The 13,902-nt window shown below is 41.7% G+C and overlaps 1 protein-coding gene across 1 annotated transcript in view; it reads left to right on the top strand.

Annotated features, from left to right (window-relative positions):
• LOC150088409 (1-phosphatidylinositol 4,5-bisphosphate phosphodiesterase-like) overlaps positions 1–13,902 on the top strand; it is a 754,578-nt gene that overhangs the window by 16,628 nt on the left and 724,048 nt on the right. The window lies entirely within an intron of this gene.

The following is a 13,902-nucleotide window of genomic DNA, read 5'->3' as shown; positions in this document are numbered from 1 at the left end:
AAATGAAGCTTCCAGACCTATATGCAGTACTCAAGGCGTGGCCTAACCATTGCCTTATACAGAGGGACAATCACCTACTTTTCCCTGCTAGAAAAATTCCTATATATCATTGACAAAACCCCATGACCTGCTCTTTGCGCCTGTCTGCATTGTTCAGAAAACTTCATATCTGACTGCACAATTACCCCCAGGTCTTTTTCATTTTCTACCACCCTAAGTGTAGTACCACACAGTTGGTACGTTCCTCTGGGGTTATTTCTACCCATATGCATTACAGTATTTTGCATTTGTCAATGTTAAATTTCAGTTACCACTTCTCAGCCCATCTTCCCAAATTTTCTAGATGCTGTTGCAGTAGCACACTGCCATTACTGCCATTAACAATCCTGCCAAACTTTGTATCATCTGCAAACTTCAACACTAAGCCTGATATAACTACATCAATATCATTGATAAATATACAAAACAACAGTGGACCCAACATCGAAACCTATGGAACTCCACTAATAACATTAGTTCACTAAGAGCAGCACCTATTGATTACCACCCTCTGTCTTCTCCCACTCAACCATCCTTTTATCCAATGTAGCAACTTACCCTTAATACCATTCTGCTCCCAATTTGTACAGTAGTCTTCCATGCGCAACAGTGTCAAAAGCTTTCCTGAAATCCAAGTATATCTTATCAAAATTATTTTTGTATCCAGTTCCTTTGTAACCACATCATAATATCCAATCAAATTTGTCAGAAAAATTTGATTGGCTATTATGATGTGGCCGTATTTAACAGTCAGCGACTTGAACTGCACTCCCTTGCCTGACCTCTCGGCTGCCGAGGCCGTTAAGTAGCTTATACAAACTGGTGTTCAAAGGAAGGGCATCACCTAGGAATTTCACATTTCTATCCCTTTTTCGCTATTGTATGTTACATTAATGACTAGCATCACAAATAGTAATATAAACAAAAGAGGTTTATTAATAGTGAAGGCAAAGCTAAGTAATATTTGACACGTGCTCTCAAAATATTCCAAAATGAGCATTTGCAACCTTTATACAACAATTTTGGTAAATATGTCAATTATGGCTAAAATTAGCATTAGTAGAGGCATATGATGCCAGAAAGCAAGCTTATTCAGCATCAGCCAAAAAAAAAAAAAAAAAAACACAACCACTATTCCCATTTCACCCCTCCGTTCGTTCGAAATACCTGTCCAGCTGAGTCTTAAATTTGTTTAGGCTATCAACTTCAACAACAAGTGATGGAAGTCTATTCTACAAACCAACTGCCCGCTGGCTAAAGGCAAATTTCCGCACATCTATCCGACATCCGTCCTTCCTCAATTTGAATTTATGCCCTCTCAGGTGATTATTCTGAGCAAGAGGAAGAATCCCATCGGCATTAAGTATGCTCAAGCCATTCAAAGCCTTATACACCTTTACCAGATCACCTCGCCGATGCCTAGTCTCCAGACTGTAATTTGCAAAACTTAAGCCTTTCTTCGTAAGAGCAACCCTTTGTTCCATTCACTAATCTTGTTGACCTTCTCTGTACTCGTTCCAGCAGCTCTACATCCTTCTTGAAATGAGGCCTTCAGACCTGTATACAGAACTCAAGGTGTGGCCTGACCAATGCCTTATACAAAGGAATAATCACTTCCCTATCCCTGCTAGAAAAATTCCTGTATATCATTGACAAGACACCATGAGCTACTCTTGCACCTTGTCTGCACTGCTCAGAGAACTTCATATCTGCCTGCACAATTACCCCCAGGTCCTTTTCATTCTCTACCACTGTCAGCGTAGTACCACAGAGTTGATACGTTGATCTGGGGTTACTGTTTCCCATATGTAGTACTTTACATTTGTCAATGTTAAACTTCATTTGCCACCTCTCAGCCCATCTGCTCAACCTTTCCAGATCCTGTTGCAGCAGCATAGCATCAGTAGTTTCCTTAACAACCCTGCCAACCTTTGTATCGTCTGCAAACTTGGACATTAAGCTTGATATACCATCATCAATATCATTTATAAATACAGAAAACAACAATGGACCCAACACTGAACCCAGAGGAACTCCATTAATAACATTAGTCCACGTTGAGCAGTGTCCATTGATTACCACTCTCTGTTTTCTGCCACTCAACCATCCCTTTATCCATAGCAGCAATTTGCCTCCAATGCCACACTGCTTCAATTTGTGCAGCAGTCTTCCATGCGCAACAGTATCAAAAGCCTTTCTAAGATCCAAATATATAATATCAAAGTTATTCCCTGCATCCAGTTCTTTTGTGACTATGTAGTCACAAGTAGTTACATCATAGTATCCAATCAAATTGGTCAGACAAGACCTGCCCTTAACAAAACCATGCTGTGTCTGAGCTATAACTGAATTCTTGTCCAGATGATTCTGCAGTGCTTCTTTAAGCAGTGCCTCCATTAATTTTCCTGGAACCGAAGTTAAACTAAGACGTCTATAATTACTTGTGTCGGCCTTTGATTCTCCTTTGTGAATTGGGGTTACATTTGCACATCTGCAGTCTACGGGTATCTCTCCTGAGTCCAAAGAAGCTCTCATAATTATGGCTAGGGGTTTGCTTACTTCCTTTCTGCCTCCTTTAATATAACTGGATAGATTCCATCCACCCCAGGTGCCTTTTTTATGTTTATCCTCAACAATTTCTCCTCCACTTTCCTCTCAGTTATTAGAAAATCATCCAGCTCACTGCCAATGTTTACTTCACCTACGACATTCCCTTTCCTGAATAACTCCTCATGTGTGAATGTAGATGCAAAATACTTGTTTAGATTGTTAGCCACCTGAGCAGGATCCTCAACTGTTAAACCATCAACATCCAGTGGACCAATCTGATTCATCCCTTTCCTTCTTGAGTTTAAATAGGTAAAGAACTCTTTTCTGTTTTTCTTTGCATTCTTTTGCCAAGGATTTCTTATAATCTGCCTTTGCCTGCCTAATCTCCTTTGTCACTTGGTTACAGACTAACTTATATCTATCATAGGCTTCCATGTCACCCATTAATTTGTATGTACCCCATGCATTTTTCTTCTCTGCCATATGTCTCATTAGTTCATCTGACAATCGTTTAGGCCTGAACCTTGAACAATATTTCTTGGTAGTTTCCAAGATTAGTTCCTTGAATGCTTCCCATTTTGAATTTGCTGTTGGCAACATCATCAGTTGGTCCCACTGTATAGAATTTAAATACTGTCTCAGACCATCATAGTCGCCTTTACGAAAGCAAAAACCCTTCCCTTTACCTCTGATGGTAGTTACGTCCTTGAGTAAATCCCACTTCAGCACAATGTGATCACTGCCACCTAGTTGTTCCTTTATCTGCAGATTCTTAATGCATGAAGAATCACTACTGATAATCGATCAAGAGTATTACTCCCTCTAGTTGCCTCCCGAACATGCTGGTGTAGAAAACAATCATCCAATAAATCCACAAAAGCCTTGCTAGTGTGTGAGTGACCAACCCACAAATTCCAGTCAATATCTGGGAAATTAAAATCCCCCATTATAAGACTTTCTGATTTATTTACTGGCCCATTCTATTTCCCTGTACAGTATCTTATTATACTCATCAGAGTCATTAGGCCTATAGCACACTCCTACTCTCAATTTTGATTTATCTATGCTTATGTCACACCAAACTGACTCGACACTGCCCTGTCTATCGATGTCGACTGGCTTCACTTCCTTGGATTTTATGTGTTTTTTAACTAATAGCATCACCCCTTCTCCCTTCCTGTCCTGTCTATCCTTTCTGTAGACGTTGTTCCCAAATTCCAGTTCTGCATTCCTTATATCTGTGTGACACCACGTCTCTGATATCCGAACAATATCTGCCTTTGATGTTTTGAGCAATACCTCAAGTTCATCAAATTTATTTACTAAACTCCTAGCATTGGTGTACACGCAAGTATACATGCATCTGTTTCTATTCTTAGCTACCCTAACACAACCCATGTGTTAATTGTACCGCAATGCCTTCCAGCAGTCTCTGAAATATCCTGAATCTTGTTTTTCAGGCTTCTGTTCATTCCAATAGAAGCAGTGCAAGAATCTCTTTCACTTCTGCCAGTGGCTACTGTTAATCTATTAGTCTTTGTCTCCCCCCAAGCTAGCAGTTTTCCGACCCACCTAACACTCCCTCGATAGCATCAGCAAATATTCTTGCACCCTTTCTATTTAAGTGTATCCCATCCCTGTAGAAGCAATCTCTCCTGTTAACAAGTACAGTCCAGGCTGAAAAAAATTCTACCCCTCGAGCCTTGCACAATCTTTCCAGGGCCGAATTGATCGACAAGGCTCTCATCATATACTCCGTCCTATCGTGTCTGGGCAGAATTGCAGACACTTTCAAATTCAACCCTACTTCACGGCTTTTTTTGAACAGTGACCTGTACTTGTTAAGTAATTCCGCTGGTCTCTTACACTTAATATTGCCAACGTGTACAACTATATCACCTTTGTTCCCTTAAAAGATGATATCCGCTCTACAACGTCAACGTCAAATGTTATCAGAAGCCCACATTTGCTTCAGGATTATCATTTTAAATGGAAACTGAAATGAAAAGTTCTCCAGGTGCAAACTAATATTTGGTTAAACAGCCTCTGGCCTAGATAACAGAAGCACACCGTCGAGCCATTGACAAGATCAATTTCTGAAGATAATCAACTTATAGTTCGTGGTTCCAAACATGAATTATGGCTTCCTGAAGTTAACGAAGGGTCTTTGGTTTCTTTCTGCCAACTGCACATTCCACACGATGCCAACAGTTCTCTATAGGATTCAGGTCTGGGCTGTTTCTTGGCCAGCTAAGAGTTGCAATGGACCGTTCTTCCAACCATTTTTTCACCTGTTAACAAATGTAAACTCATTTCTGTTAAACCTCTAATGCAGAAATGAAGCTAAAGTAACTACAGAAGTGCCTACCTACACTTTTCGCCCAATGGCAAGGAGCAGAGTCGTCCTGAAGGATGCAGTTACTTGGCAGGTTGAAATGGTTTCTAATGGTTGGAAGCAATTTGCCTTCCAATATAGCCAGTTATCCATTGGCATTTAAGGAACCTTTTATAAACTGCAGGTGACCTACTCCGCGATACGAAATGCACCCCTATATCATTTGGCTGGTAGGGAATTTCACTGTAGACACAATACAGTCTGGATAGTATTCTTCACCACGTCTGTTGCGAATCGCTTGTCTACCATCAGAGCCATGCAGTTGAATTTCTTCTCATCCCAGAAAATAACTGACTTCTACTGCTCGAGGGTCCATTTGACATGTTCCCTACACCAAATTAATCGGCCTTTTTTCATTTTTTATGTGAGGAGGGGCTTCTTCTTAGGCTTCAAGTCCATTTTTGAAGAGACTTCTTCTGACTGTTACTGCACTTGTTGCCACTGCTGTGTGTTCTTCCCATTCTGTTTTCAGTTCAGACGAAGAAGCGTTATGGTTTTTAAGGCATAAGCACTTCAAAACACGGTCCTCTTTTGGCGTGGAGACTCGTTTGCGTCCGGTTCATTTTTTCCTATCAGCAGAACCAGAATCCCTTTTGAATTTGGAAGGAAATCTACCCACTGTCGACAAATTACAAGACACTCTATAAGCAATATGACGGGAAGAACATCGTTCCTCACGTAAAGCAACAATAGCACTCTTTCTTCGTGGCATCTGCTTAACTCCTCATCCTGACAAAAGCAAAGAATGACTGCAATTCTTGCAGAGCGTGCTTATATAATCGAAAGTAACAGCTGAAGCAATATTACGTCATCACCTATCGATCAATCTTATCGGATGCAAACTGTAAGAAATATTGCCATATACTTACATTATTCGGCAATTATAATTTTAAGGAGGGATGCACTTTCTTTGAACACCAGTGTATACTTCCTTGTAAAGATTATCTTGCAGATTTTATAATTCTCCTTTAAACCGCATTTTTCAATTTGATTTTGTTAGGGTTTTAGTCGCATCAATCCTGAAGTAGCGTAAAAACCTAACATTTTTAAAGAGTCTATTAAAAACCCACACTTCTTTTGCTTGAATCCTTCCCTAAGTGGTGTAAAAATCCAACCTTTTCACACTAAAATGAAAGTCTATTAAAAAACTCACTTCTTTTGTTTGAATCCGTCCCGAAGTAGCTTAAAAACATAACCTTTTTTTTTATTTTTCAAAGTCTAAAAAAACCCGCTCTTCTTTTGTTTGAATCCGTCTCAAATTAATGGCATAAAGTAACATAAGATTGTTTTTCATTAAAATGAAAGTCTATTAAAAAACTTACACTTTTATTTATTATTTTTTTAAGAAAACCCCAAACACGAGAGGTATTAGAACCTATAGTACTTAGTACCGTGCTGCTTGGTTTGAAGACGAGAGAAGATATTTATTGACATTAGACTTGAACTTCTGTAGACTGTAATTTTCAGGAAATACGTATGAAGGAAGGTTGTTCCAGAAAATGGCAGTTGAATGAATAAACGAGGAAGATGAAAAGTTGGTTCTGTGAGTTTGAAGTTGCACAGTAAATAGGTGATGGCTGGTGGCGACACACGTTCGGACCGTTTTGAAAGAAAGAGCGGGAATTATAGAAGCCAATTCAGAAGAACAGTGCCCATGGAAGTATCTGTAGAAAAGGCATGCAGCAGAAACAGTACGTCTATGAAACAGTGAGTGGAGAGCCTCTGTTAGAGAGGAGTCATTAATTAACCTAACTGCCCTCTTCTGAATGGAATCTCTCAAAGCTTGAGAGAGAGAGGTTTTGGGGCACCAGCTCAGATGTGGGGACAATATTCCATGGTAGGGCAGATTTGCAATTTGTACAGAGTGAACAGCTGTTTAGAAGAAAAGTAACACAGAAAGCGAAAGAGAAAACCAAGTTTTTTAGATGCAGAGGGATCAATATTTGCAATGTGCTTGTGCCAAGAGAGATTAGAAGTCAGGGTAATCCTCAAAAGAGATATATCATCTTGTCTACAAATCGGAGTATCACCAAAGATAAGCATAGGAGCAGAAGAATCCTTTTTGCGAGATATAAGACAAGACTGAGTTCTAGAAGAATTGAAATCAACTAAGTTGTCTTTGCCCCAGACCTGGAGATCGGTGTTTAAGGAATTGGTAGCGGATATTCGGGAAGTTGAAGCTGATTGAGCAGGGCAAGGTTTCTCAAAGTGGAAAGTAGAATGCAATGTGCTATCATCGGGAAAGTGACTCAATCAGTCAAACCAGACAACTCTCCCGACAGCACTACTGACACCCCATGTCCATAACATGAAGGCCCATGCTCACTGCTTGACACCAACAATTACCCACACTAACCCACACATACACACATAGAAGAAATGGATAAGGCTGCTCAAAATTCATTTCACGGATGTACCGGATGCCCGAATAAGCAGAGCGATCCACCTATAACAGAAAAAAATGGCGAGCTTGAAGATACCAGACTCAGCCCTGCCTCCAAAACGACAATTGTTGTGAACCAAAAAAGCCACAAGACAACTCAAGCACCCAAGTAGCAGTCCCTGACTTAACTGATGCAACCAAACAAACAGAGTCAACACATACCTTACATCCCACCCTGCCTGAGGGCACTGCCCTAGAGCAGCTCTTGACCCTCAGAACACAGCTCGAGGATTTAATGAAGTAATCCTGTAACAGCATCACGACTGCTCTCGGTGGAGACATTGTGATCCTTTGGAGCAAGTTAGAAACAATCCTACTAAATACTCGTCTAGAGTCCGAAAAGAATGCCGTCAAGCTTGAAGCATTCCTTGAAGATAGGGGCAACAGCATGCCCCTACCTATACAGACGTGCTGAGGACCAATAAACAGCCCTCTGCGAGAAGCAGACAAGTCCTAAAGAAGAAACCACCAATTAAGCATCCACACGTAGTGGTACTTCGCCCGCTTGACAGAAGTGTTCACCAGTCTAGTGAAGGGGTTAAAACCTAAGTTATGGTCATTTTGCGAGAAGAATTTAAAACAACCAGAATTAAGACAATACGTAAGACATGAAATATAGGTGTGGTTATTGAGACGGGGTTCAAGGAGGAGGCTGAGGGAATCAAACAAAATCCAATGATCCCCACGCTCAGTCTAGCAACTGAGTCTCCTAAAACCAGAGATCCTCCATAATAATCTTCGACCTGGACAGGGATATCACTGCAGAACAACTTAGGAGATATATCAACGCAACCTCCAAAACTACCTACCCAACCAAAATAATCAGAAATTCATAACACCAAAATTCTGAACTAAGTCCAAAACTGGAAACTCCTACAACTGGGTTGTTGAACTGGCACCAAGTGCATGGCAGTTTCTTAATTTGCAGTCAAGAATTTACATCAACTGGGGCGGCCACCGCTTTTGTGAGCACGTGGCTGTAACCAAATGTTGCAGATTTGGGCACGCATCCTACACCTATGGCCAGACTGTCTCCGCGTGTGGCCACTGCTTAGAGAAAGGGTACAATTGTAACACTTGCCCAAAGAGTTCAGCAGCCTGTCTGTGTGAACTGCAAAAGCCTGAAGATGGACAGTGCCCACTCAATCCGGGACAATAAGTGCCCAGTTTATCAAAACACCAGGAATTACTACCAAACAAGAACCAATTATGGCTCCACACCCTAAAGGATTCAATGCAACTGTGATTAAAATCTTCCAAGTCAATGCACAGAGGGCACGAGTTGTGCCTGACCAAGTCAGGGGGTACCCAGTAAGATATAAAATCATTCAGTCGGAAGATGACCCCATGGGCTGCCACTGCAGTCCGAAATTCAAACCTCATGGCAACCAAGATTACCCAACTCTGTACAGCCTGGGCAGTTTGTGCCCACATTATCAGTCCCATTGGAAACTTCTGTGTGATCTCCATGTACTGCAGGCCGGGTAGGGGATTGATGCTGCCATCAGATATCTAGAATCTGTCCTGCAAATACTCCCAAATGAGAAGATCGTCATGGGGTCCAATGTCAACTCTCTTCCCAGCTTGGCACAGCTTCACACCAGATAGACGAGGAACAACAAATGGTCAGTGGCTGGAAGAGTTCCTTTCCAACTCTCCCTTTGCAATACTCAACCATCCAGATAACCTCCCAACATTTTGTAACACCCTGTGGAAGGCAATGATTGACATTTCGCTCTCAACCAGATACTTCTCTGGCAACATTACAGATTAGAGGGTCCAAGATTTGTGGACCACATCGGACCACCGAGTCATCACATACCAACTGAACAAAAACCTCGCCTGGCAGTGCCCACCCAAACAGATAATACACAGATATGCAATCCAGAAAGCGAACTGGGAGCTCTTCAAGGCTCTGCTGATGGTGGATGCAGCAACATTTACACCGGATTGCTGCTCTCACCCAGATGAGCTCCAGCAGGAAGTTACAAAGATTATCACAAATGCGGCTGAGAAAGCAATAAGGAAAAAGAATCCAATGCCTGACGCAGTCCCTCGGTGGTGTCATGACTTGGCCCATCTACGGCGAGAAACAATTTCAAAACGTAAGGCTTTCCAACGTGCTCGGCGTTCCTGGCCTGTGCATGAGGTCGAAGCCCTAAGAAGACCTATACAGAGAGGCTCACAACAGATACACAGCAAATATAAGAGAATGCAAAAAGTGCTCCTGGGAAACACTAGTGGCCACTACTGGTAATGACAACCCCTGGGGATGGTGTACAAAGTCACCACCAATAAGCTTCCCAGGGGTGAAGTGGTCACCACTACCAGAACCCCCACAAGGTACCATGACTACTTCATAGGAGGAGACAGTCTTCAACATTCTAGATGTCACCTTCCAGCAGCCTGCAGCCACAGCCACTGAGGAGCAATTGCAACTCTGTCTTGATAATGACTACTACGAAATCCAGAACCTGGATTTCGTAGATTCCCCTTTAACTTGGAAGAGCTACACGGTGCAGCAGCACTCATTATAAACAAAAAATGCCCAGGGAAAGATCTTCTGGAGCCGGAAATAATAAAAAAAGACCATTGAATTCTTCCCGGAGATGATTCTTGATCTCTTCAACCGCTGCCTACTAGCTGGAATTTTTCCCAATGACTGGAAAGTTGCAAACTTAAAACTATTTCTAAATGGAATGGATAGAATTTATGATATCTGTGGACCCCACTTTGTTCCTTATGAGCTTGTGAACTAAGCCCCAAGGGTTTTTATTGCCTGCCATCTCCACCAGTGCATGCCACAAACTTTGTTTTGCATGATAAATTTTATTCTTGTATTCTTTCTGGACTATTGTTTATTTCCTTGTGCTGTGGTACTGTTTGATGAGTGTGCTCTTTATTTTCTCTGCAACTCTTTCCTTGCATGCTCGAGAGAGGAGCAAAGATTTTTTTTTTAATTCCTCTGACGACCAAGGAACTGATTTTGGATTTTGGGTACATATTTTCATTGTGGCATGTGACTTTGTGGAGTAAATATTTCAGGAAACCAGTTTTCTGGAGGCTGGTCATGGTTTAAAGCATTCTGTTGAATGCCATGGAGAACTTCATGGATAATGTTATCAAAAATATTCCATATGGCAGTTTTGGTGGAAAAATCTGGTGGTATCATAAGCATACATCATACAGGTACTGTTTTCAATTCCGAGGACAGGTACTGTTTTCAATTCTGTATGCTATTAGTTGATGGTCACTGGTGCTAGCAGTGCCAGTGCCTTAGTCTTGGCGCCTCCGTAGCCAGGTGGGAAGGAGCAGCAGTGCGTGTGTAGCACACACTTCTTGATTAGACCGGGGTTCGAGCCCGTCACCACCAAATACGGAGGATGCGGAAAGGTTAGGAAATGACCACTGCATATCCCGGAGCAATATGGCCTTCGTTGCTAATGCTCCTAAAAACCAAATAACAACAATAACAGCCTTAGTCTTTTGACAATGGGGGAGGGGGGGTTACTAGTGCGATATCCAGATTTGACTCCCCATTTCTCAAGCTGTATGTAGTTGGCCATCCTGGTAAGTCAGGTATTATAAGTCCACGAGAGGTAATGAATTCCTTTGGTAGGTCTCCCCTGGCATTAGTGGTAGCATTATATCATGGGTTGACCATGTGTTGGAGTCAGCGGCTATGGTAATATCTGCATTTCCAAGGAGATCAAGGGCCTACTCGAGACTGGTGATGTGTTGATATATATCAGTACTAAATTGTAAATACACTGTGAGGGATGTGGTGTGACTGAAACTGCCCTTCACAGTTGCCTCAGCCAGGCGTGGGCAGCATAGGGAATCAATTCTGGCAATGACTAGATGTGGGTTTTGGGACAGTGATCACCGCGAGGCACCACTGTTGAGTAGTTTGAATTTTTTTATACATTAGAGAATAATCAGAGACCCTACTGCTGCATACGTAGTAGGACGCTTAGAGAGAAGGAGAAAATCAAGATTTAATTCCTCTCTGAGGGGATGGAGCTGAGATATCACTGAAGTTGATTTTTGTGTGTTTATTGTTTATTTGGGCTATATGAGTACGGTTGTCCTGTTTTCCAAAATTGGTGTTATTGTTAGGATTTTTTCAGCTGCTGTCTTTTAAAAAAAGGCATGATCCATCCCTCACAGAGTGGTCACTAGGTTTGTTGTGGCTTTACAATTGGTGCATTTATATGGCGAAGCTTTATTAGTTCATTATTTGTAAAGATGGTCGGCCTGTTCACACACACACACACACACTGGTTTTTGCTTCAAGAATGTGGCTGATGTATGTCCATATCCTAAACAGTTATAACATTTTAGGACTGGTAAAAATTCCTTGTCCTATGGAAGAACCAGCCTAAAAAGAGAACTTTTCTTGATTAATTGTACTGGTGTGCAAAACTTAAGGACCACAACTATTTCTAAAGGTTATAACCACAAAATCTTTTCTTAAGATACTCTTTACTGATGAGAGTAGATTCGGTCTCAGCAGCCATTCTGGACGTCAGCTAATCTGGCGTGAGGTTGGCACACGGTATCACCCTGCAAACATCACTGAAAGGGTTCAATATGGCAGTCGAGGTATTCTCCTCTGGGAGGTGTTATCTTGGATGGACGTACACAACTGCAGATACTGGAAGGTGATACTGTAACCAGTGCATGTGACTGTACTGAGGTAATCCTTACCTGTGTGCATCTGTTCCGAGGTGCTATTGGCCCCAAGTTCGTGTTTATGGATGATAATGCCACTCCCCATTCACTGCAGCTGTTGATATGCTTTTGAAAAGTGAGGACATCGTTCGTATGGTTTGGCCTGCCCGTTTCCACCGATCTAAATCCAATCAAACACATATGGGATGCTCTAGGGAGATACCTAGCAGCACACCCACCAGAAAATGTTTAGCAGCTGAAGATGGCACTGACAGAGGAATGGACGATGCCACAAGAACTTATCAACAACATTGTTCTAAGTTTGGACAGGCAGTGCAAAGCCTGCATCAACATTAGGGGTGACCATATCTCCTACTGAGGACCACCTCTTCGCTTTGTTCCATCTTTGGCAGTGATGCATCTGTATCATGGCAGTCAGTGCTATGTTGCCATTTTTCAATAAAGTTCCTCTGAACTGTTTTGTTTCGGTTGTTGTGTCAGTGTTGTTTCCTTTATCATTTCTGTACCTCACGAGGTTCCTTTGGTATGCTTTTCCATTATCCAGGCCACTCCTATGAGAAGCTACAGGTGAAAACCTGACTGGTCCTTAAATTTTGCACACCAGTGTAGTTGTCTTCTGGTTCTGGGAGATACTTTTAGGATCCAGTTTAGGTACGTGCCCTGATTTTAGTGAGTTATTGGATTTTAATTTCATTGGACACATGCTCCTTCACCAAGTCTCATATAGATTTCATCAATTACGTTATCGAGCTTTTTACTATCAAGATCAGTCCTGGAGCAAGACTGGTATACTTTGCTGTTCTGCAGGATTTTATTATTTCAAAGTCATATTTTGTGGCTGTTTCAAGAATGATTCCTCTGTCCCTGATCTTGTGGATACTTTTGATCTTGATATTACCTAGCTTTAGTTTGATAGTCTGCAGAATATTGTTTTTCACTCCATTACTGTCAGTGTTGCAGTCCACTCCAGGTTTATTGAAGAGCATAAGTTTTACTGTTACATGATAATTAAAGCTTATTGATTCTCAAACACTGCTTTAGTTCCTCCCTTTAACTACTTTAGTTCTCCCTGCTAGAAAATCCTAGGATCTTCGCTGAAAGTGTTATATAAAGTTAGTAGATATATATATATTGATGAAGGTATATCAAGCTTAATGTCTAAGTTTGCAGATGATACAAAGGTTGGCAGGGTTGTTAATGACACTAATGCAGTACGCTACTGCAACAGGATCTAGGAAAATTGAACAGGTGGGCTGAGAGGTGGCAACTGAAGTTTAACGTTCACAAATGTAAAGTACTGCATATGGGTAGCAGTAATCCCAGAGTAATGTATCAACTGTGTGGAACTACACTCAGGGTGGCAGAGAATGAAAATGACCTGGGGGTAATTGTGCAGTTAGATATGAAGTTTTCTGAGTGGTATAGACAGTCTGTAAGAGTAGCTCATGGTGTCTTGTCAATGATATACAGGAATTTTTCTAGCAGGGATAAGGAGGTGATTATCCCCCTATATAAGGCAATGGTCAGGCCACACCTTGTATACTGTATACAGGTCTGGAGGCCTCATTTTAGGAAGGGTGTAGAGCTGCTGGAATGAGTACAGAGAAGGGCAACAAGATTAGTGAATGAAACAAAGGGTCGTTTTTATGAAGAAAAGCTTAAGTTTTGTAAATTACAGTGTCTGGAGACTAGGCACCTGCGAGGTGATCTGATTGAGGTATATAAGGCCTTGAATGGTTTGAGCAAGCCCGGTGCCGATGGGAGTCTTCCTCTTGCCCAG

Source organism: Mastigoproctus giganteus, chromosome 3 (assembly GCF_048544385.1).
Source record: "Mastigoproctus giganteus isolate SK-2022 chromosome 3, ASM4854438v1, whole genome shotgun sequence".
Classification (NCBI taxonomy): Eukaryota; Metazoa; Arthropoda; class Arachnida; order Uropygi; family Thelyphonidae; genus Mastigoproctus; species Mastigoproctus giganteus.
Note: the sequence above shows the minus strand (reverse complement) of the source record. Positions and strands in the feature narration are given on the sequence as shown.